Genomic DNA, 23,726 nt, shown 5'->3' with positions numbered 1-23,726 from the left:
TGTTTCCTTGCCCTAGCCATGGACATAGTCTTGAGGCCTTCAAAGCAATGGCGATGGCGCGTAAGCTGCTGCGCCCGCTTCACCGCGCGGAAATGTCCACCCGGTTCGATGCTTAGTTCTGGACTTAGGAGGTCCGCCCTGGCCTGCACAGCCCAGACGCGTCAGACGGCCCACCGCCATATGGGTTCAAGACGAATGGTGCCCCTCCTTCCCAATGCCCGTTCCAATGTGTAGACCGGTCGTCGGGGAGTGGCGCAGGATAAGTTCCGCCCCCAAGGAGGCCCGCCGATCGGCCACCACGAGAGGAGGATCAGCCCTGTTCAGTGGTTCCAGTGAGGCGCCTAGTCGTTGCTCGGGCCGCGCAGTGCGTCCGCTCCCTGGCCTCTGCCACCAGCCGTGCACCCCCACGCACTAGGTCAGCTCAGATGATATGGCGCTCACGCCCCAACTCCAAGCACTCCAGGTAGGGGCCAGGTCCAAAGAGCTGCACAAAAAATATGTCTCCAGACTGTGCGGGATCTCTATGGCCTCTCAGTTGGTTGCCAGTGCCCTCTGGGCGGGATGAGACAGTCCCAGACTCACCGTGCAGGCCCTGGGATCCCGATGGTAGGCAGCATGGGTGCTTTCCAGCCCCCCCGGGGCACATCTCTGATGCAGGCCCCTTCCAACTCTCCAGGACCTCGGCGCCCCCACCACGCTCCTCAACTCTCCGGCCCGGTTCTCAGTTGGTCCTCGGGGGCCAAGCCTGTGGGGCGGCTGCTCCGCGGCACTTCTTTCCTACTGTGCCCGCCACCGTGACCGGCGCCAAGCATGCCAGGGCCCCGCTCATGCCGCGCGGACCGCCATCGTCATTTGGGACACCGCAGCGGCGGTCACTCAAGCACAGGCTGCAAAGTCTGGGTGGGGCTGTTCATCACCCTAGGCGAGCCGCGGCGTTCTGGTGGGGGTATTCACGCTCTGGTTGGCCCCGCCGCTCCCGTCACATTTTCAGCCCGCCGGTGCTTCACTCAGAGACGGCTGGCGGGCCCACACCGGGAGGCAGAAAATGGCGGGTCTAGTCCCACCTCGGACCGCTGTTACAAGCCCAGCCCTACCCGGGACAGCTCCGCTGACCAAGGTAGCATCCCGGGAGCTAGGGCGGGGACCTCCGGCTCAACCGCAGCAGCGGAACCTCCTCCTCCTCACCCCCTTCGTGTCAGGTGGATGCCGGCGCTGAGGATACGTGCCTCGGCGGACCTGCTCACGGGCCCCTGTTTCGAGGCTTCCACCCACTGGTGGAGGGCCCTCTCCTCTGTCGCCGTCTGCAAGCTTCCGCCGCGGACCTCCTTGGGACACGGGGGTCAGGCAGGTCGGGGACACACTCCGCCTCTATATTTCACAGTCGGCGTCCCTCGTGAGTGCAGTAAGACGCTGTAGATGGTGGCCGACGGGAAGGAGCTCCGCAAGTTGCTTCCTACCTCGCCGCCATCTTGGCCACGCCCCCAGATATACATGTTTTGATATATGAAATAATATATTTATAACAAGTTAATGGTTGTGTTGTGTCAGTGGTTTTTAGATATCATTTTCTTGAAAGATTTGTGTTTTTGACTCAGGAGAAACTTCACACATGTTTGAGCGATCATTTATAGGCCCTTCTAGTATTTAATGTTTAATGAAAAACATTATTTTACAATCCCACTTGAGGAGATTTTGTTCACCCGTTGCTCATCACTGTATACGCAGGTTATGAGGGACACAGGGTAACCCCATTATAGTTAATGTCATATGGTCAAGGGGCAGAACAGAGCATCATCTAGCTGACCTGTACTGCACATAGAGGAAGAGAGCAAACTATTCTGACCTCCAGCCGCCCACTCTGAGCACTACATCCAGTCCCCAGCCCTACAAACTAACCCAACCACCCTGAGCCCTAAAACCGGCACCAGTGCTAAAAACGACCCCAACTCCCCACCCTGAACCCTAAAATCCAGCCCTAAAAAATACCCTGACTCCCCTCCCTTAGCCCTAAAACCAGGCCCCAACCCTGAAAAATACCCCCGCCCAACCTAAAATCTTAAAAAACAACTCACCAAGCCACTGTTCCTTCCATTGTCATCGGTGCAGGAATTCGCCAACACCTCTCACCCAACGCCCCACACTCCAATGCTAGACTATTCTCCTCCCTTCTCTCCAGCACCTCTCTGGTTTCCAGCCTCCCCACTGGCTCACACACATGTCGTACTCTGCAGCAAGTGAGGAAATGCTGAGCCCAGGAGACAGGAAGTGAAAAGGATAACTTGGGCTGATGAGCACACAGCAGAGCTATCGCTCCTTCTGCACAGCAGAAACAGCACTGAAAAGGTAAGCTAATGAACAGGTATAAAAACCATCACCCCCATGTACAGCGCCAGAGAGGACGATTAATAGATAGTGGAGCTACCACTCTACGTCATCTGTATCAGTGAAAGACACAAACAGCACTGGAGTATAGTGAATAAACAGCACAGCTGTCTCTCCTGTGTACAGGAGAACATGAGAGAATGAGGGAAACTGACGAGGGAACCGATTAACAACGCATTTGGGGGTACCCCGGAGAACAGACCGGCAGCTTGTTCCGCCAGAGGGGTAGCACAGCAGACACAGAACACATCCCAACCAGATGGGTGTCATATAATCAGAGACAACACATAGCTCACCCAAAGGGGTGTTATAGACTCAGATATAGCGCACAGCCACCCAGACTGGCTGACTGCCTTTACCACGCATATGCCTTTATCAACTTTACAACAGAAATCGTTGTAAAGGAATATGCGTGGCAAAAGACATATGCGTGCTAAAGGCAAGTGTGGTAACACGTGTTGAAACGGCACGCATAGTTTACTCTGCGTTGTTAATGCCATTTCCTGTGATGTAATATGGTAAGTAATTAGCAGTGCATGGTGAAAGCATGAGTTATAGTTACTTTAGGGCAGGAGTTATACTTAATTGAGATAACTATAATTGATGAATTTTTGTGTTTTTTTGTTTAAAAAATGTATGTTTTCACCTAACTATGACATTACTTTAACCCTTGTTTTACTGGTTCTTTTTTAATGTAGAGTAATATTTTATTGCCATATGTAATGCCAACCCACCACTGCACATGGTCTTCGGCCATGCGTGGTGTGAGGTTGATACAGGCTCTGCACACAACCCTCTGCTGGTGCCCAACCAACCATGCAAAGCATGGGGGTGTACAGGGCCTGGAGCCTAAACCCCTCTCAGCGTGCATGGCTTACTATGTGATGTTACAATATAAAGGGTGTTATTTTAAGTAAGGCAGACCCTACTGACTTTGTTAAAGAGTCAGCACACCAAAATATAAAACGTTGACCTGTTGGCTTTATTAAGTGGTCAGCATATCAACATATATTCAACATATATATTGTCTATCAAATACAAAGCAATAATTAATTTTTACAAATTCTAAAGTTACATTTAAAATATCAACCTCTTTTAACAATTTTTATCCCACAAAATGCCGCGATAAAAATCACGAAACGAGGGCCCTGCACTCGGGCTGAAGAGCATAGAGCCAGGAGTGCTTTATAAAAGGGTAAGTTCACCCGGGAGAATTACTGTTTTTCTAATGTTGCTGGAGGACTTTTGTACTGCCTGCAGCCCCTCACAACATTAAGAAAATGTTTGGTGGTGTCTCTGCCCAGTCTAGGGGCACCACCATTATCCAAAAATCAGTAAAGAGCCCCACAAAGTGCATTATGGGGTGGCTCATGCTACTCATTTATTATTCTTTTCTCTCTCTTGTTTTGGGTGCCTCGGTGCCCACCTGGGACACCCACATCTTTATATTTTGCTAAGGGGAAAGCCTCAGGGCTACACATCCCTGACCGCTCCATGCAAACAGCCCCATGGGCTGCCCAGGAGCTGGCAAAACGTTTGCCTTTTTTTTTATCCATCCAGGGCACCCCACTGCATTATTTTTATTGGTGGCTGTGGGGGGGAGCCCTAGGGCTTATGTGGCATGGGGCCGTACAGGAGCTTGCAATGTTTGTCTATTCTGTTTTTAATAGCGCTGTGGCCCTGTTCCCACCCGGAGCACCCCATGGCATTTTTAACATTGGGGGCAGTCCGAGGCCCCTCGGAGCCCCACCCGCTGCCCTGCCTGCTTCCATCCCGGGTGCTTTGGGAGGCGGTATTTGTCCCACCCTGCTGGAGCAGTTTTCAATTCTACGTTTCCCTGTCCATGAGAGTGCAGACAGGGAGAAACATTTGTGCTCCCAACTGGTAGGAGCAGCTTTTTGTTCCCACCGAGTGGGAGCACATTACACTTCTTTGCCCATGGTGTCGTGGACTGGGAAACTAGAGGTTGGGGTCCCAGGGACACCACAATGAAGGTGGAACCGGGGATGGGTCCTTTGGGCCATACAATGGCTCAGGGAGTGGGGATGGGGCATGGAGAGGATATTCTCTTTTGATTCACCCATGTTTTAACTTTTGCACCACTTTATCAGCACATTGACCAAAGATAGATCACTTTGGTGCCAGGACTGGACTATTAATCCTGACTGCATTATTCGATCCTGAGGAATCATTTGAACTAGTGTGGCAGCGGCAGCTGATGCTTGACATATCTCTCCGAAAACTACCATGAGAAGGTTCGCCTTCCTCTTCATCAGAGTTCAAGTGAGCACTACCAATCCTTATTAATGAGTGTTCCCTATAACACCATGTCGCCCAAAATTTCCATATAACTCAAAGTCTTAACAACTGGGCATAGTGGGTTAATTTCAATTAAGTTATTACCAAATTTCCAATGTGTTAAATCTCAGTGACGGCTGTTGACATTCGAAAGTGGTGAGGCTTAAAAGTTTGAGATGAGTGGCCGGTGGCAAGCGAGCATGACCGTCATAAGGAAGTTTCGGGGGGTGGGGGATCCACCTCTGAGAAAACTTTGAAAAAAGACTGGGAAAAAGGTGCATTTTCAAGTAAATTTGAGAAAGCAAGAAGGTTAATAAGACAATTGTGACAGTGCAGTTATGACATCAATAAAGAGATTTCATATGATAATGATGTAGGTAGCTGCTTACAAAAGGATGTGGTGATGGACGGAGCATCTGAACCAATCAAGCACTAACACCCAGTCAAAAGATCTGGGTTTGATCCATCACCGTTCTTTAGCCCACTCTGCCACCCCAGTTCAGACATGGCTATAGGCAAATCAGCCTGACCCTGTGCCTCATGGGAACAGTCCAGCCCGAACTGCCAAGCCATGCCTTCCCTGGACCGGAAACAAGCTTCCTAGGACCGGTTTCTGGCATTCCAGCCGTCTTCAGCCCGGCTTGCTTGAATCCAGTGGCAAAGTGAGCAAGGGACTCACGTCTGAGCATACCCTGCCAGACTTATGGCGGCCATAGCGGTACAAAAGGGGGTGGTGATGGACGGAGCATCTGAACCAATCAAACACTCACACCCAGTCAAAAGATCTGGGTTTGATCCATCACCGTTCTTTAGCCCACTCTGCCACCCCAGTTCAGACATGGCTATATGTAAATCAGCCTGACCCTGTGCCTCATGGGAACAGTCCAGCCCGAACTGCCAAGCAATGCCTTCCCTGGACCGTAAACAAGCTTCCGAGAACCGGTTTCTGGCATTCCAGCCGTCTTCAGCCCGGCTTGCTTGAATCCAGTGGCAAAGTGAGCAAGGGACTCATGTCTAAGCATACCCTGCCACACTTATGGCGGCCAAAGCGGTACAAAAGGGGGTGGTGATGGACGGAGCATCTGAACCAATCAAACACTCACACCCAGTCAAAAGATCTGGGTTTGATCCATCACCGTTCTTTAGCCCACTCTGCCACCCCAGTTCAGACATGGCTGTATGCAAATCAGCCTGACCCTGTGCCTCATGGGAACAGTCCAGCCCGAACTGCCAAGCCATGCCTTCCCTGGACCGGAAGCAAGCTTCCGAGGACCGGTTTCTGGCATTCCAGCCGTCTTCAGCACAGCTTGCTTGAATTCAGTGGCAAAGTGAGCAAGGGACTCACGTCTGAGCATACCCTGCCACACTTATGGTGGCCAAAGCGGTACAAAAGGGGGTGGTGAATGACGGAGCATCTGAACCAATCAAACACTCACACCCAATCAAAAGATCTGGGTTTGATCCATCACCGTTCTTTAGCCCACTCTGCCACCCCAGTTCAGACATGGCCATATGCAAATCAGCCTGACCCTGTGCCTCATGGGAACAGTCCAGCCCGAACTGCCAAGCCATGCCTTCCCTGGACCGGAAACAAGCTTCCGAGGACCGGTTTCTGGCATTCCAGCCGTCTTCAGCCCGGCTTGCTTGAATCCAGTGGCAAAGTGAGCAAGGGACTCACGTCTGAGCATACCCTGCCACACTTATGGCGGCCAAAGTGGTACAAAAGGGGGTGGTGATGGACGGATCATCTGAACCTGCTTATTCAGTATAACCACAGAACTTCATAGCAGACTTCAATATACCAATGCTGAGGGCTTCACAAGTGCACATCCTCCCTCACATTTGCTATATAAGTGTACTTATTCAATGTTGCTCTAAACCTGTGCACACTGATCATAGCTATACTATTGCATTTTATTTATTTGAGATTTAGTACAGTACAAGGAAGGATAACAAAGTGCTTTAAATGGTGGTTGGGATCATAAACAGGTATAAAAGTATGTAAAATATATATAAACAGGTATACAGCGGGAAACAACCTTTACAATGCAGTCATTACATCGCACTACATTTACAAGGCAGTCATTACATCACAACATCCTTTACAACGCATGTCACTACACTGCAGCCATTACATTGCATGTCACTACAACGTATGTCATTACAACGCATGTCACTACAATGCAGGCATTACATCGCATGTCATTACAACGCATACCATTACAATGCATAGTACCCTTACACTATCCAACACATACCCTACTGTTGCACCCACTGGAGTTAGAATAGTAATTTTTACCCCTACACTATCCAACACTTACCCTACTGTTGCACACACTGGAGTTAAAATAGTAATTTTTACTCCTACACTATCCAACACTTACCCTACTGTTGCACCCACTGGAGTTAGAATAGTAATGTTTACCCCTACACTATGCAACACTTACCCTACTGTTTCACCCACTGGAGTTGGAATAGTAATGTTTACCCCTACACTATCCAACACTTACCCTACTGTTGCACCCACTGGAGTTAGAATAGTACTTTTTACCCCTACCCTACCCAACACTTTCCCTACTGTTGCACCCACTGGAGTTAGAATAGTAATTTTTACCCCTACACTACCCAACACTTACCCTACTGTTGCACCAACTAGAGTTAGAATAGTAATGTTTACCCCTACACTATCCAACACTTACCCTACTGTTGCACCCACTGGAGTTAGAATAGTAATTTTTACCCCTACCCTACCCAACACTTTCCCTACTGTTGCACCCACTGGAGTTAGAATAGTAATTTTTACCCCTACACTACCCAACACTTACCCTACTGTTGCACCAACTAGAGTTAGAATAGTAATGTTTACCCCTACACTATCCAACACTTACCTTAAATGCAATGTAATGGTATGCGTCGTATTAGGTATGTGTTGTAATGGTATGATGCGATGTAATGGAATGCGTTGTAAGTATAGTTTTAAAAAATGCGTTGTAATGGCATGCAATGTAAAATGATGCGTTGTAAAGGATGTTGTGATGTAAAAACTGAGTTGTAAAGGCTTGCGTTGTAAATGCATGCATTGTAACGTCATACATTCGTATATAGCTGGTATAAACTAGAAATAATGAGTTGATAGCTTGCATAAGCATAGTTCTCAATTGATGTCAGTCAACAGCGTTCAAGTATAGTTCTGATTGAGTAAGAAGAGACCTGAGTAAGAGAATGTTTGATGGGTGACACTAATTTCGGGGTCTACATATATTCAATGTTCCTTGAAAGTGGAGCTAAAAGAGTTAGATTTTGAGTTCCCTCTAAAAAAAAGCTGCAAGGAGGTCGGAGAAGCTTCAGCACGATCATGATGCCCAATCTCTGATTGTGTTCTGTGTACCTGTGACGAAGGCCTGATGATGGGCAGGGTTGGAAGGAGGCTGAGACAACAAAACTGCGCACCTCCGCTGGAAGGCTTGGTGGGTTTCTTGACCCGCCCAGAGGCAGAGCATGCATTAAGTGGCACCAGTAACACCTCAGGCCCCAGCCCCTGAAGCAGCTAAGCAGAGATGGCAAAATCTCAGCTACTCAATCTTCCAGACCTGGGTTAAGTTTGAGGTCTTTTGGAGTTGGAGGGCCCTGGGGGAGGTGCATGGAGGATGTCTGTCGCCCTATGAGACTCAGCACTAACAAGCCTCAGCGCAAGGCAGGCCCTAGTGAAGGCGGAGGAAAGGGCTGGCGAGACCTGTTATGCCATGACAGTGGGGGAGATCTGTGGGCTGGCCACACCACCTGTAGGTGTAATGAGGAAGTTGTGCCCGTTTACTGCTTTTCATGCTCTCAAGAACTACTATGAAACCTCTACAAATGCTCCTATTCCTCCATTCTAAATTGTACTTAATTCTGTTTGTCAATCCATGATCTCATACAGGAAGCGGACTGACCCATAAGCAAATCATGAGAATTCAGGAGAGCATCTGCCTGACATGTGCCTCTATTTGACTTCCAGATGACTATAGGTGGCATGTGGCTGACTCTACCCTTAGCTCTGCTTCAGAAGCACTGATCCGCACTCAATAATCAATGGCACATACATGTTCCTTGAGAGCAGTGCACATATGGCAGTGTGGTAAATCCAACCTCTAGGACCGCTTGACCAGCTTCTCTGATCAAAGCTGGCTGTGCCACTGTGCCAAAATTATTTAATGCACACATTCACTCACCGCCAGGTAGTTGTCCCGACCTGGACCATCAGACACAGTGAAGAACACTCATCCATTTGTTAGGTGCATCGTACCTCCAGGCGTGCATCAAACTTGTGAGTGACCTGACTACTGAGCCAATATAGACACTACTCTATTGCTCTTATGTTAGGAGCAGCATGAAAGCAGCACAAGGATTGGATTGGTCAGCCGCTGCCAACACTCCAAAGAACACTTGTAGGCTTTGGCGGCAATCCCCTGGGCTCCCTACATTGTGCATGTAAGTGGGGGTTCAAGTGTGCATGTCTGTCCGGCTTGGCAGAGCAAGGCAAAAAAAATTGAAAACAAAGTGAGCAAACCTCTTTTAATATGGGGCAAACAACCAGGGGGATGACGCCCCCATGCCCAACTAAACAAACCACTGCTGTTAAAACTCTAATGAAACGGTCCGATAAACTGTATACACAAACACAGAACCCTTAGAACTGTCCAGGGGAAGGAACTAGAGGCTACTGGGTCTTCAAGGTGAGATGGCCTCCAAACCGAATACACACCCTGTAGAAGCTACCCTGAAGTAATGGTCACTTACATACTGTAACCGTGTCCCTACAAACACTAAATAGATTGAGTGCTGGGCTTTCAAAAAATGTTAAGGACTGTCCTCACACCCCACCAGGTGTCATGCTTTATCATAGGCAGTCCTCGCTCTCTAAAAATCTGGTTTGGTAGAGAGCGGGCCTACACCTGAAAACAGGGAGGCACTTCTAAATATAAGTGGAGGCCCGTACAGAAAGTGATTTAAAAATCAATGTATTACCCCAAATACATTCAATCCTAGAGTATTACTTAGTATTAGAAAATGGAATGTGGGGATTTGGGGAACTATTACCCCAATCAATCAATCAATCAATCAGGAAATTGTAAGCGCACTACTCACCTGCAAGGGTCTCAAGGCGCTGGAGGGGGGTTGAGCAGCTCCATTCAGCCGAAAAGCCTGGTTTTGAGTGTCTTTCTGAAGATACTCAGGGAGGGGGCGCGTCTGATGTCGACCAGGAGCTCGTTCCAGGGCTTGGTCGCGATGTAGGAGAAGGCTCCTCCTCCTGTTCTGGCTCTGTGGATGCGTGGGGTTTTGGCGAGGGCGAGGTTGGTGGATCAGAGGTTTCTTTTGGGTACGTGGAAGGAGATTCTCTCGTTGAGGTATTGGGGTTCAGTGTTGTGGAAGCATTTTTAGGCATGGGTGAGTATCTTGAAAGTGACTCTCTTCTTCGACGGGGAGCCAGTGGAGGTCCCGTAGGTGTTGGGTAATGTGTTTGTGTCGAGGGATGCCGAGGACGAGTCTGGCTGCGGTGTTCTGTATTGTCTGGAGCTTGTGGAGTAGAGACTTGTTGATCCCGCCGTAGAAGGCATTTCCGTAGTCCAGTCTGCTGGTTATGAATGCGTGGGTGATAGTTTTTCTTGATTCAGGGGGATCCATTTGAAAGTCTTGTGGAGGATGCGGAGGGTGTTGAAACAGCTGGAGGTGACGGCTTTGACCTGTCAGTTCATGGAGAGGGAGGAGTCGAGTAAGATGCAGAGGTTTTGAGCTTGGTCCATTGGGTTCGGAGGGCTGCTGAGGGAGGTGGGCCGCCAGGTGTTGTTCGAAGCTAACGGGGAGGTTCCGAGGATGAGGACTTCTGTCTTCTCTGAATTGAGCTTGAGGCAGCTGTTTCTCATCCAGGATGCAATGTCCTGCAATCCTTCCTGGAAGTTGAGTCTGTTGGTGGTGGGGTCTTTGGTGAGGGAGAGGATGAGCTGGGTGTCACCTGCTTAAGATACTATGCTGAGGCCTTGCTGTCTGGCGATGGTTAGGATGGAGGCCATGTAGATGTTGTAGAGGGTTGGGCTGATGATCCCTGGGGTACTCCGCAGTTGATTTCCGTGGGTTTGGAGAGAAAGGGTGGCAATCTGATTCTTTGGGTTCTGCTGGTGAGGAATGAGTGGATGCAGTTGAGGGCGGTTCCTTGAATGCAGGCGTCGTGGAGTCTGGTGACGAGTGTGCAGGGGGAGAAGGTGTTGAATGATGCTGAAAGGTCGAGCAGGATCAGGGCCGCGTGTGTTCCTGGTTGAGGAGGGAGCCTATGCCATTTGTAGCTACGAGTAGGGCAGTCTTGGTGCTGTGGTTGCTGCAGAATCCGGATTGGGAGGGGTCGAGGAAAGAGTTGTCTTCGATTAACCTTTTTAGTTTGCGTTGATGGTCTTCACACCGACTTTTGCCGTGAAAGGGAGGCGTGAGATGGGCCGGTATTTCTTGAGGTCCGTGGGATTTGCTGAGGGCTTCTTGAGCAGGGGTCCGCCTTCTGCATGTTTCCAATCATCGGGGAAGGTGCCGGTCTTGAAGGTGGTGTTGATGGTGTGTTGTAGTTCTGGTGCGATGGTGGTGGTAGATGTGTCGTGGACAGGGTCGGTAGGGGCCCCCGAGTGGATGCCTTTCTTGGGCAAGGCGGTCTCTTCAGTCGTGGCCAGTGTCCAGGCGGAGATGGTGGGGTGGCTAGCATTGCCAGTGGAGGGGGTTGCTGCAGAGTCTGGTGTCTGGTCTTTGAAATTGTCGTGGAGGCTCTTGATTTTCAGATGGAAGTATGATCCGAGCTTGTCGCAGAGGTCCTGGGAGGGGGTTATGTCCGTGGTTTTGCTGGGGGGCTTGCTGAATTCCTGGATGACATTGAGGAGCTCCTTGGAGTTGCTGGAGTCACCACTCTTATTGTCAATATGTTTATGCCATTGGCTCGAGTGAGTCTGTGGCATTTATCATGACCAAACTCTGGCTCCTATCTTACCAATTTGGTTTCAGATATTGCCACTATGTTAGGGTGACCTATGTCGACCTCTAACCTAAAACTGGTGTTCTCAGATATCCCAATGTAGAGTCCTAAATGCCCCATGGAAGAAGGGTATAGGGACCCCTGTAGTGACACTTGTCTCAAAGTGTGTCCCTCGCAGTTTAACTATGGATGTCCACTCCTCCTACCTTACGATATAAACTGTATGTCATTGGGGTGGTGGGCAGGCATTCTGAATTCTGGAACTGAGGTGAGGTCAAAGAATCCCTGGCTATTTCATGGATTGTTTATCAGCTAAATTGTGGAAACGTTCTTCAGATCAGGATTGCCCATGTAGTACACTTTTAAGCGTGCAATAACTGAACCCTGGTGGTCACCTTAGGATCAGACAGACTGGGCAGCTATAGACTATAGATTCTTACTGGGTTGGAAAGATAAGGAAACATAGTGACTGGGTGGTTGTATGTTTTGGCTGTTTTGAAAAGGTACTAGGCAAACAGGCTCATACCAGTGACTACCTGGGTATTGGGGAGTCACTACACAGGCAGCAGGGTTGGACACCTCCGTTGGTTGGTTCATGGGATTGTGAACCAAAGTGTTCTCACTATGGACACTGTACCACAGCATCCGACTTCATCATGGGACATCACAAAAGTTTACAAGTACCTTTGTAGGACAACCTCTTTGATTTAACCTTGTTTCTACCTCTTCTCTTTAGACACCTTTCCTTTTCTTCTTAGGTGTCTTTCCTCTTCTATCCCACACCAACTCCCCCCAGTCACCTCTGCAACACTGACATGACATATACTTGGCCAACATGGTGCTCCCACATATCCAAGGCAACTCTTTTAGACAGAACATCTTTCATGCATCCAACACAGCACAGATAGCCTGGGTAGTTGGCTCTCTCAGTTCTCACAACAATATTGATTGCTGGGTCATATCACATATGGACTTGCAACCGAAAGCACCGTACACACTTCCACCACAGCACAAGCTTCCTGAATAAATAAATGTGTTTTGAAAAGTACATGCCATGCCAGTGAGGTATGCCACTCATAGACATGCAAAAAAGGATAATAGAGCAGTGCACACACACTAACACAGCATGGGTATACAGTGTCAGCAGCTTTCAAGTCAACCCCAAAATCACTGACCACAAAAGGGAAGACTGAAACATACGATGTTGTAAAATAACAACATAATAGAACGCACTTATATCACATGCGTCCAACAGAGCTCATACATAGCGTGGATTGTGCTGTTATCCTGCTGCTTAAACTGCTGAAGCCACTGTAAGATGCCACACACACACAAAAACATGTTAGAGAAAACATCTCACATTCATACATGCATTAACTACAGAACATGAACACGGTAATAATCGCTAGCGACATTCTCATCACAAACACAAAGAATATCCTTGTAAGCAGTGTGCCAAGTTGTGAAGTTTGCTGTTCAGTAAGTTTACATGACTTCTGTAAGCTGCACTAGGGGGCTACTTTAGCACAAGTGGGCAACTTTTGCTGTCTTTCACCCAGGGCCATACCTGATGGCTACTTGAACGCCGCCTCGCAGGAGCAATGCACAGTGATTTCAAACCAACTGAAGTCTTTCCCTGTAAGGGGTGAGCCACAGGTGGCGGGAAGTCACAGGTGTGGGGCTGGCAAAAAGAGCCTTTTTATTACCCATTGCCGCTCAGGACCAATGCCTGCCCCAGGAGATAATGGACAATTTGTCTGTGCTCAGAACCAATGTTGTTGACATGGTGCATGAATGTATCGGTGCACTGAAGATTCCCTCATGCTGGATGTCCCACCCTTTATGGGAGGGATATCCACTGCAGGAAATAATCATTTGCTCTTGCAGAATGCTGAGTGGGCTTGATGGAGCAAGGACTCGTAGAAAAGAGACTTGCTTGAAGATAATCCTCTTGTTTAACTTCTAATATTGTATTAACCATGTATGGTGTAAAATAAAATGCCCAACATTATACATACAAGAAAGAGAAGCTTGCCTACGTGTATACTAATAAGTAACTCGAGTGAATTTCTAAAATGGCCACTAACGGGATAACTGTACTGCGCATGTGTCAGCTGTATCTACGCAGTATGACGAGTTTGCGCTTGGAGGGAATTTCTTGCGCTTGCGCAAATGCTATTAATATGGCTGCTTGAAAGCTCACATGTTCAGCATCTGCATTGCCGAAACTAAAACACGCTATTTTACTAATGCTAACGCGTTGAAATCATGAATAAAGGAATGGGATTAGAGTAGAGATAGGTGGTATATAGTGAAATCATTTATGTTCAAATTTAACATATGTCTTTTTGACTCTTATTAGTGCGTGTCTTGGGACTTTCGTATGAGTCTAAGGTCTGTTTGCCACCCGATTTCCACGCATGCATAATATGACCGAGCTGAAAGAAGTGATGAGACTTTTGAACGCTGCTCAAGGTCGAAACGGATACATACCATGGGAACCAGCTTGAAAACCTTTTAAGACGAATGGGAACGGATGTAGTTTATACTTTTGTTTCTAATGTGATGTAAATACGGATGGGAAATACATTTTGTGAATAAAAGAAATTAAGTGGTGGGATCTTTAAACAATGGACTGAAAGACTAAATTGGAAAATAAGCATGGTGTGGTGATCATCCCCCCTTGCCTGTCCAATCAGAGTTAGGAGTTTCATGATATTAAAACATTATTGGGAAATACATGAATATTGTAGGATATAATTAAGGTAGTTCTTAGTTAGTTAGAAGAGATGTCGATGCTGAATTCTGCAGAGCTCGGGATGCTGTCGGAGTGACTAGAGAGGCTGAAGAAGAATCACATGCAGAGCCACTTTATCTTAAATTAATTTACTTAGAAGAAGATCGCGGAAGAATCTCGAGGAGGAAGAGAGTGTCAGAGAGGGGTGCTATGCAGGCGTCGGTGGTAGAGAGGTCATCTATCCTGTCCTGATTCCTGTCCTGAAGCGTTTGTCGCCTGATTTTTCCTTGGCCAGGGAGCTGGTTTTCACACCATCCTAGGTAATATAAGTTCTGTGTATGTACTAATGTTCTTTCTCTCTATCCTCTCCTTTCTGAGCATATGTCATTGCTTGATATAAAAGTATGTGTTTTGATGATTGATTAATTGAAACTTCCTTCCTATGAGTGATGGAGGCAGTACTGTACTTTGTAAGTGGTTCACATGAAATTAATCTAAAGATTCAAAATGTTCCCGAGTCTGTGGTTATTTAATCAAATGTAAGTTGATTATATTTATGTCATTTCACCTTCAACTAGTTCAACTAATTTGGTCCGTCGACCAGAGGAAAGAACTTTTTGATCAATGAAAGATTAGTTGAGAATGAGAAGAGACTAATCTAGAATGATAAAAAGTACAAATAATTAACTCCAGCGGTTTATTACCAGGTAATGTGAATGTGTGTTTATGGGCCCAGGTGAGTATATGGTGTTAGAGTACCTGTCGCTGGTAACCCGCTGGATCAGGGTAAACTTGATCTTGGGAGAAGTGGGGATACTTCACCGAACTCATGAAAAGCAGCATTTCTCGTCTGCGCTGGATCTTGTTCACAAACTTTAGGCTTCACCACACCGATCACTTTGCAAAGAATTTCTCAGCACATCTGAGACATGCCACATGGTCAGCAACACCACAATTTTGTGAAAGAAAGAAAAAAGCTTTATTCGAGTTATACACTCATAAAAGCACAAGCATGTAATTTTATACATTCAAAACTCTTTACATACACAAAGCAACATATTACAATTAAAATTCATAATTCATACACATAAAATATTTAACAATGATAATTAGTGCAAGCTTTCTCAAAAGGTGCTAAGGCTCAATGCATGTTGGCAGATAAAACCCTCCGCCGTATGGACCATGCCCAAAATTTATACAGTCAAAACTCTTAACATACATTTAGCAGCATATTACAATTAAAATTCACAATTCACACACATAAAATACTTAACAGTAATAATTAATACAAGCTTTCTCAAAAAGTGGTAAAACTCAATGCGTGTTGGGAGATAAAGCCCTCCGCCTTATGGACCATGCCCACCCCAGGTATTTTGCTGTTCCTACTACAATGGACATTTCGGTGGAGGTACAAATAATTCTCAACCCCTCGACACCACTTAGTACACCAAGATTTCTACAAACAGGTGCCAGCCAGGATTTTCTCGGGTTTACGTAGGCCTCACACAAGAATAGGAAATGTGCGATACTTTCATTAGTGGCACCACATGTCGGGCAACACGAGCTATTACTAGTTCTCCAGCTAGACGTCAATTACCTCAGGGGGAGGGAACCTGCCCTTAACTGGAAAAATAATTTCCTATCTAATGGAACAGTTATAGTATCCCAATACTGTTCTAGGGCAGGTCTCATTTTGATTTCCATAAATCTACCCCCCATAGATTCTGAGTTTACGCTCCTCCAGAGCTTCTGTTCGATGTAATCCCAGTATATAGCCTTTATGATATTTTTACTAGGGAATACTTCTCCAAGGGGGTTTTCCCAGAGCTTGGAGAGACCGAGCTCAGCAAGGAGGTCCCTAAGCATCTTCAGCCATGTAATTTTGTGGAAGACATCTGATTTAACTAGGGCTAAAAACCCCTCAGCATAGTGTCTAATTTCTGGGGTCGTCTATAGCCGTCTCCAGTAGAGGATAGGCCTTAGTCGGGCACGATCGCTAACCAATCTCCTTCCTAGATCCAGACCAAGTGGTATTAGTGGGGTGCTTTGGGGGAGACTTGTTATTCCTCTCAGAAACCTGTTCTCGGATCTTTGGAGGGTGTTAAGCCTCTCAAAACCCCAAACTTCAGCCCCATAAAGGGCTGCACCCAAGGCTTTTGCATCGTAGACCATGAGGACCGGTTTTATGGGCCTAGTTTTGGATTTTACTTGTTCTACCCGGAGTGCTCCTGAAATCTGCTGGTGTTTCAGTACCGCCTTCTCAATGTGTCTCGACCAATCAAATTTACTCGATATCTCCACCCCTAGGTATGTAAAAACATTTACTACCTCTAGTTTGGTGTTGTTCAGGGATACCCTTGGGTGGGATTGGCGCCTTTGTCCGAAAACCATCAGCTTTGTTTTACTTACATTAACTTCGAGGCCTTGTTCTTTACAAAACATATCAAATATGTTCAAGGCTCGCTGGAGTCCTGCCGGGGTTTTGGACACGATCAGGGTGTCGTCAGCGAACATCAGGATCGGGACCCTGATGCCCGCTAGCGAAGGTGCGTCTACCCTTGCATCCAACATCCTATCCACTATGCCATTAATGAACAAGGAGAACAGCAGGGGTGCCATGGCCGTACCCCCCGGTCAACTGGGAAATTCGTGGTAGATTCCCCGTTCCTCCCCCCACTGGACTTTAGCAAAATTGCCTTCGTGGAGACGCATTATTAATGTAAGCAACTCAAGTTGGACCCCTATCTTACTCAGAACAACCCACAGCTTACTCCTAGGCACCAGGTCGAAGGCAGCCCTCAAATCTACAAATGCTACATAAAGGCTGCCTTCGCCAAGGAGTACAGTCCCCCACCGTAGCATAGTAAAACGAAATATTTGATCTACCGTGCTGGTTGCCCGCCTAAATCCTGCCTGGTAGGGGGATAGAGCATTATTCTCATCTACCCAGGCCATAAGTTTGTCGACCACCATCTTCCCCACCACTTTTTGGATAGTGGCCAGCAAACTTATCGGTCTATAATTTGCCGGGAGTGACCGATCGCCTTTCTTAAAGATCGGTATTATTATTGCCCCCTTCCATATATCTGGGATTTTAGCACCTTTAGCGAGCGCATTTCCCAGCACGGTCACATACCTTGCCCACCGAACCTTATCGTGTTTAAACATATCTGAGGGAATTCCATCTAGCCCCGGAGCTTTCCCCCCTTGCAGTGTTGAAATTACAAGTTCAGCTTCTTTATTTGAGAATAAATCTCCCTTGCAAAATACCACTAGGATAGGTTCTGTGGCCAATATGTCCCTAATCTCTGCATACTGGGGTTTAAAATACTCGACCCATGATGCCTCATTAACATTGTTGTCTGGGTTATTGGGTGAACCACCTCTGCCCCATTTCACGATTTTCCAGAAAAGTCTGGAATCTCTTGACCCAGAAGCCTCGAGTAGCTCCTCCCAATGCTCCTCATCCCACTGTTTCTTAGCCTTACGGATGTTATCGTTATATTGTTTCCTGGCGATACTAATCAAAGCCTTATCTCTGCTTTTGATTGCCCTACCCAACTCCAATCTAGTTAACCTGCACTGCTTATTAAACCACCTCGCCAATTTGATAGGTGCTTTTCTATTTGCCTTGACTAATTTAATAAAATGCGGTTTTATCAAAGAAAAGAATGTGTCATGTATGTCAGTTATTAAAGAGGAACCCGGTGTTACAGGATGTACTGTTTCCATGGCGGTGATAGCATTATCAACCTCCAAGTTGATGTGATCCAAGGTGGCCAAATTGGCCAGCACGTTTGGCCATTTCACCCTTCTTGAGTCATTAGCCATAACAGGTACGATCTCGCTACATGGCTCTGGGTTGTCAGGCGCCACACTCCACCATGAGTGGGTAACACAAAGGGGATTATGGTCGCTTTCTAATCTACCCTTAATTTCCATATCGCCCACTCCACACCATAACTCAAGACTACAGATGACATAGTCAATCCTGCTTTTATTATGGCCATTATCGAATGTGCAATTTCCTCCTTGATCGCTCTTTGTCCTGCCATTTAGGGCCCTCAGACCATATTCCAAACATAACGCATTCAACAACAATATATCTTTTGTCCACCGCTTCACTGGCATGAGATTTAGGTTTGGGACACCCCATTGGGCATCTTACTCCTGGCCTACCGGGTGTTCCGTATTTTCTAGAGGCTCAAATGTCCTGTTGAGGTCACCGGCCACAACCACTCTATTTCCCAGTGACTGTGATTCTAGGAAGGTGGATAGGGCTTCTAGGGTGGGGGAGTTCCCAACACACGCACCTCTGGCATAAATGTTGTAAATATCTATCACACCCCCCTTTCCTAGTGATAACCTTAATAGTTGTATATCCTTACAGCCTAGATCGATCACTTTAATTTTAACTTTTGAATTTTGCTTGATCCAGGCTGTTAGACCTCCCATAGGTCTGCCCCTAGGGCCTCTACTCGCTGGTATTCAAAAATTTAAATAACCTGGGAGGTAGATTGGATCACAGGCCCACGTCTCTTGAAATAAGCACATTTCAAACCCATTTACAAAATCTATCCAGTGTTGTGACAACAGTCTAGTGCCCAACCCCGCTATATTCCATGAAAGAAACCTCCCCATGATGTCGCCTTTACAGGTCCCCCTTTCGGTAACTACCATGGCCGGTGAATTGGTCAGCCTCTCACAATCACCGTCCTCTCCTGGAACAATATCTGCACAGTTTACATCTTTACCATCATTTGTACCAATACTTAATGGAAGTCTGAGTTCACCCCCCCAATCTTCCAGACATGCCATAGTGCTCCCCCTCATATTTACACATTCCCTGTCAGTAACCACTTCATCTAGAATACACATTACATCCCCATTGAATGCCAATGTTGCCTCCAGGATGCTTCCCCTGGCCATTTTTCCTCCAAAAGCAATGTGTTCAACTGGTTTCCGTCAACATCCCCACCTCATGTACCCTTGCCCATTGTAGGAGTTATATGCCTGTTTGTAACAGTCGTTTGGTCTTGGGATGGGGGCAGAAAGGGGGCTAGCCTCTACCCAGGGATGGAGACTAGTTCTCATTGGCTCATTACTCCCCCCAAAATAAGTAGCCACCGGTCTTGGATAAAAGAAGGTAAGATCCACAACACCAATCCCACCAATACTAATATTCCAACCTGGTCTCGTAATTAACCCTACTACCCTTGGGTCTTGGAAGTTGATTATAATACACTCACCCCCCTGTTTTTTTAGTGTATTCCCTATCCAATTGACCCTTCTAACCCCAATAATCAGACCATCCACTCCCCCTGGCAAAGGTCTATTGACCCGTAGCCAATGCATGACTTTGTTTTTTAGCATGTCATAGGTTTCTCTTTGACCTTCCAATAAGGGTGGAACATTGGTGAGGATAGCCACATAGGGGTAGGAATCAGGGGTGAGCTGTACCGGGGGTATCCTAGTCGGGAGTTTAGTCACATGTGATAATGGTTGGCAGCGTTCTGGGACAACAAGGCACGGTGGGGCAACATTTTCCAATGCTGTAATAGCATTATTTCCATCAGCTATGGTATTTCCATCCCTTACAGGACCACCCCTAGTTACTATCTGGGAGGCAAACGGCGCATTTGTTCCAACACCATTATTACAGTGGGTTTTATCATTACCTGGCAAAGTGCCATGTCTTATTTCCAAAGTAGTTGGCAGGGGTGGAATATTTTTATTAGCGGTAGTGGCAGAGTTTTTTGGACTGTCCTTTCTACCTTTAGCTGTAGTGCTATTAGGCTTAGTTTTCCCGCAATTGCTCTTACTTGCGGTAGGCGATGGCTCAGCAATGTTCTTACTACTCTGCCCGTTACTCCGCTGAGTAGGAACACCACTCGCAATTGGAGGTTGTAAATCAACCAACGTGGCACCTGCATCTCGCTCGGCTATCTGTTGGTTTTTCCCATTCTCTCCCATTTTATTGCAAGACTTAATTAAAGATTTTATAGAAAAAAAATTATCTAAGCTAGCCTGCTCTAGGTGGTCCAGTTGTTCTGCTAGCTTTTTAAGTCTAAGCTCAAAGGGGTTTAAGAGGGAACGTATTAATTTTTCCAACTCCAAGAGAAATTCAGGGTTAGATGTTAGTGGCCCAGGGGATGCTATAATAATAGGATCTATACCTGGTGATACTGGTGTCGTAGGGGGCACCAATATTATGGTATCTACACCTACTGGGACAGCTTCTTCCTCTCCCATTGTTAATACAGTGCAGTTCTTTACAGGGGCATGGCTTGGGGGTGATTTAGTGCCCAACTTTCTATACTTCCTTGCGGGTTTAGGGGGTTGACATTTTTTAACGGTGGCACCCCTTTTCCTTTTGGGGCAGGGTTTGGATTTTATAGCTTGTGCTTGAACACAGGCTTTTAGTGTTACATTTTGCCCATTAGATGATTGGTTAGAAGCATTTAAGTGCTCTGCGGGCAAAGTGGTAGCTACTATGTCTACGGGAAAAGTACCCTGTAACTCATTAGCTAAAAACGATTCATGCGAAATATCATGAGTAGCTGGTAGTACAATGGATGATAATGGTGTAACCAGTGAAGGGTAACTTTGGCCTTGATGTTTCTCGAGAGGGGTTTTCATAAGCTCTATCGACAGCCTGCGCCCGGCACGTCTTTCTGCCAAAGCAATCTCCCTATCAATATCCTGGGGCAATCGTTTAAAATATGTATCGAGAGGGCCCATGACTGCTGTCTCCACCTCACCCATAGAAGGCAGCAGGGTGGAAGTACTTGTTGAACAAGCCATATATCGAACCCCCCTACTACCTAACAATATACTAACAAATCAGGGTACAATTGCTAGGCAAATGGTTTTTGACAATACCGGAGCTGTAGATGTTAATGGGGTGTCCCAGCCCAGCCACCTTCGGCCACAGACGGTCCCGCCCTTGTCCCGGGCTTCTCCCGGCGCTACCGCGCGCTACCACGCAGCGGTAATGGCAGTGTCAGTTAATATACAACTGAATGGGAGGGGGAGGAGCAGACAGGGAGAGCGGCCCAGGTGGTCACAATTCGGGCAGGCAAGCGCCCCTGGGAGCTGTAGTCCCGCTCCAGCGCCTGCCTTCACTCGCAGCCCCGCCTGTCTCTCTCCTTCGCCGGACACCGTCTTCAAGTTAAGGGTACAGAATCCACCCCAAACGAAGCGGGACCCGCGGAGCGGGTACCGCGAGAAGTAGGCTCTTGGTGATGAAGTTTACAAAACACTCCGTCCTCGCGCTAGCTGCCACATACAGAGAAAGCGTCCCGGTGCAAGTCCAGAGCACAGGAGTTTTAAAACCCAGGGGAGGGGGAGGAGCAGACAGGGAGAGCGGCCCAGGTGGTCACAATTCGGGCAGGCAAGCGCTCCTGGGAGCTGTAGTCCCGCTCCAGCGCCTGCCTTCACTCGCAGCCCCGCCTGTCTCTCTCCTTCGCCGGACACCGTCTTCAAGTTAAGGGTACAGAATCCACCCCAAACGAAGCGGGACCCGCGGAGCGGGTACCGCGAGAAGTAGGCTCTTGGTGATGAAGTTTACAAAACACTCCGTCCTCGCGCTAGCTGCCACATACAGAGAAAGCGTCCCGGTGCAAGTCCAGAGCACAGGAGTTTTAAAACCCAGGGGAGGGGGAGGAGCAGACAGGGAGAGCGGCCCAGGTGGTCACAATTCGGGCAGGCAAGCGCTCCTGGGAGCTGTAGTCCCGCTCCAGCGCCTGCCTTCACTCGCAGCCCCGCCTGTCTCTCTCCTTCGCCGGACACCGTCTTCAAGTTAAGGGTACAGAATCCACCCCAAACGAAGCGGGACCCGCGGAGCGGGTACCGCGAGAAGTAGGCTCTTGGTGATGAAGTTTACAAAACACTCCGTCCTCGCACTAGCTGCCACATACAGAGAAAGCGTCCCGGTGCAAGTCCAGAGCACAGGAGTTTTAAAACCCAGGGGAGGGGGAGGAGCAGACAGGGAGAGCGGCCCAGGTGGTCACAATTCGGGCAGGCAAGCGCTCCTGGGAGCTGTAGTCCCGCTCCAGCGCCTGCCTTCACTCGCAGCCCCGCCTGTCTCTCTCCTTCGCCGGACACCGTCTTCAAGTTAAGGGTACAGAATCCACCCCAAACGAAGCGGGACCCATGGAGCGGGTACCGCGAGAAGTAGGCTCTTGGTGATGAAGTTTACAAAACACTCCGTCCTCGCGCTAGCTGCCACATACAGAGAAAGCGTCCCAATTTTGTAAAATGGGCATGTTGTTAGCCTAAGAAACTGAGAACAAAGCAAACTGTAAATCAATCCATTCTCAGGTTTTTGATACCAGTATCTAACACTCGTAGTTCATGAATAAGACCCTTCCAACCTGCCATCCATCACCACTACAGGTGGTAGTTTTTCTTTTGAGTCTGACGCTCTATCTCCCACTAGGCATGCTATACTGCACAGTCCTATAGAAGCACCAGAACACAACATCTGAAAAAATATCAACAAAGGGAGAGTCGGATTCTGGACTACAATGGAAACTTATAAAGCTTAACAAAGCACTGTGCAGCTCTCAGTTCCATAACATAAAAAAATGTGATCACACTTGACCCCATCTTACATTTGTTTGCCTTCTGCTATCCCCATTTCTCACTCTCTTGCCTCTCCATCACACCTGCAAGGGCCTCATTCGCAATCATTGTGCTGCGTCCAGTCTTGTAGTGCATCTGGTTTACTTCACAATTTCTAGAGTAAGTCAGGAGTACTCCTAGCTTACTCTTTGAATTCTACAATAAGCATGGAACAATGCAAGAGTCATTCATAACTACTCATAGCAAACCTTTTGAGAATCAGGCCCAAGACTTTCTGTTGATTTGACGTCTCTTGTTCTTGCCATAAGTAAGGTGAATACATGAATATATGTCCATGTAACAGAGTAACTAGGAACAAAAATAAGGACCAGAAATCAACTGTCACCCAAAGTCCTGCCAACTCCTGATTAAAAACTGAACCCTTCTCAACCCCGTGGTTGCAAGATTTCTTCACGATTTTCAGATAAAGACCATATTTTAGAGATAGTCATCTTCTGGGTTGGCTTGTTGGGTGGGATTTGTGCATTCCTTGATATCCCAAGTTTTCTCCAATTCATTTGACAGGAGATCATTAGATGTTGGCTGCCATTTTGTTCACTGTTAACTCTATCTGTGAAATGGTTCTTTTATTATTAAGAAATCAAAGGGTGATTAAAAACTAACTTTACACGCGGCCCCCGTAGGAGTGTACACACAGCATCCATGCGGATGCTTATTAAGGTGACCAAAGTTCGA

Source organism: Lissotriton helveticus, chromosome 10 (assembly GCF_964261635.1).
Source record: "Lissotriton helveticus chromosome 10, aLisHel1.1, whole genome shotgun sequence".
Taxonomy (NCBI): Eukaryota; Metazoa; Chordata; class Amphibia; order Caudata; family Salamandridae; genus Lissotriton; species Lissotriton helveticus.
This window is presented reverse-complemented; position numbering follows the sequence as displayed.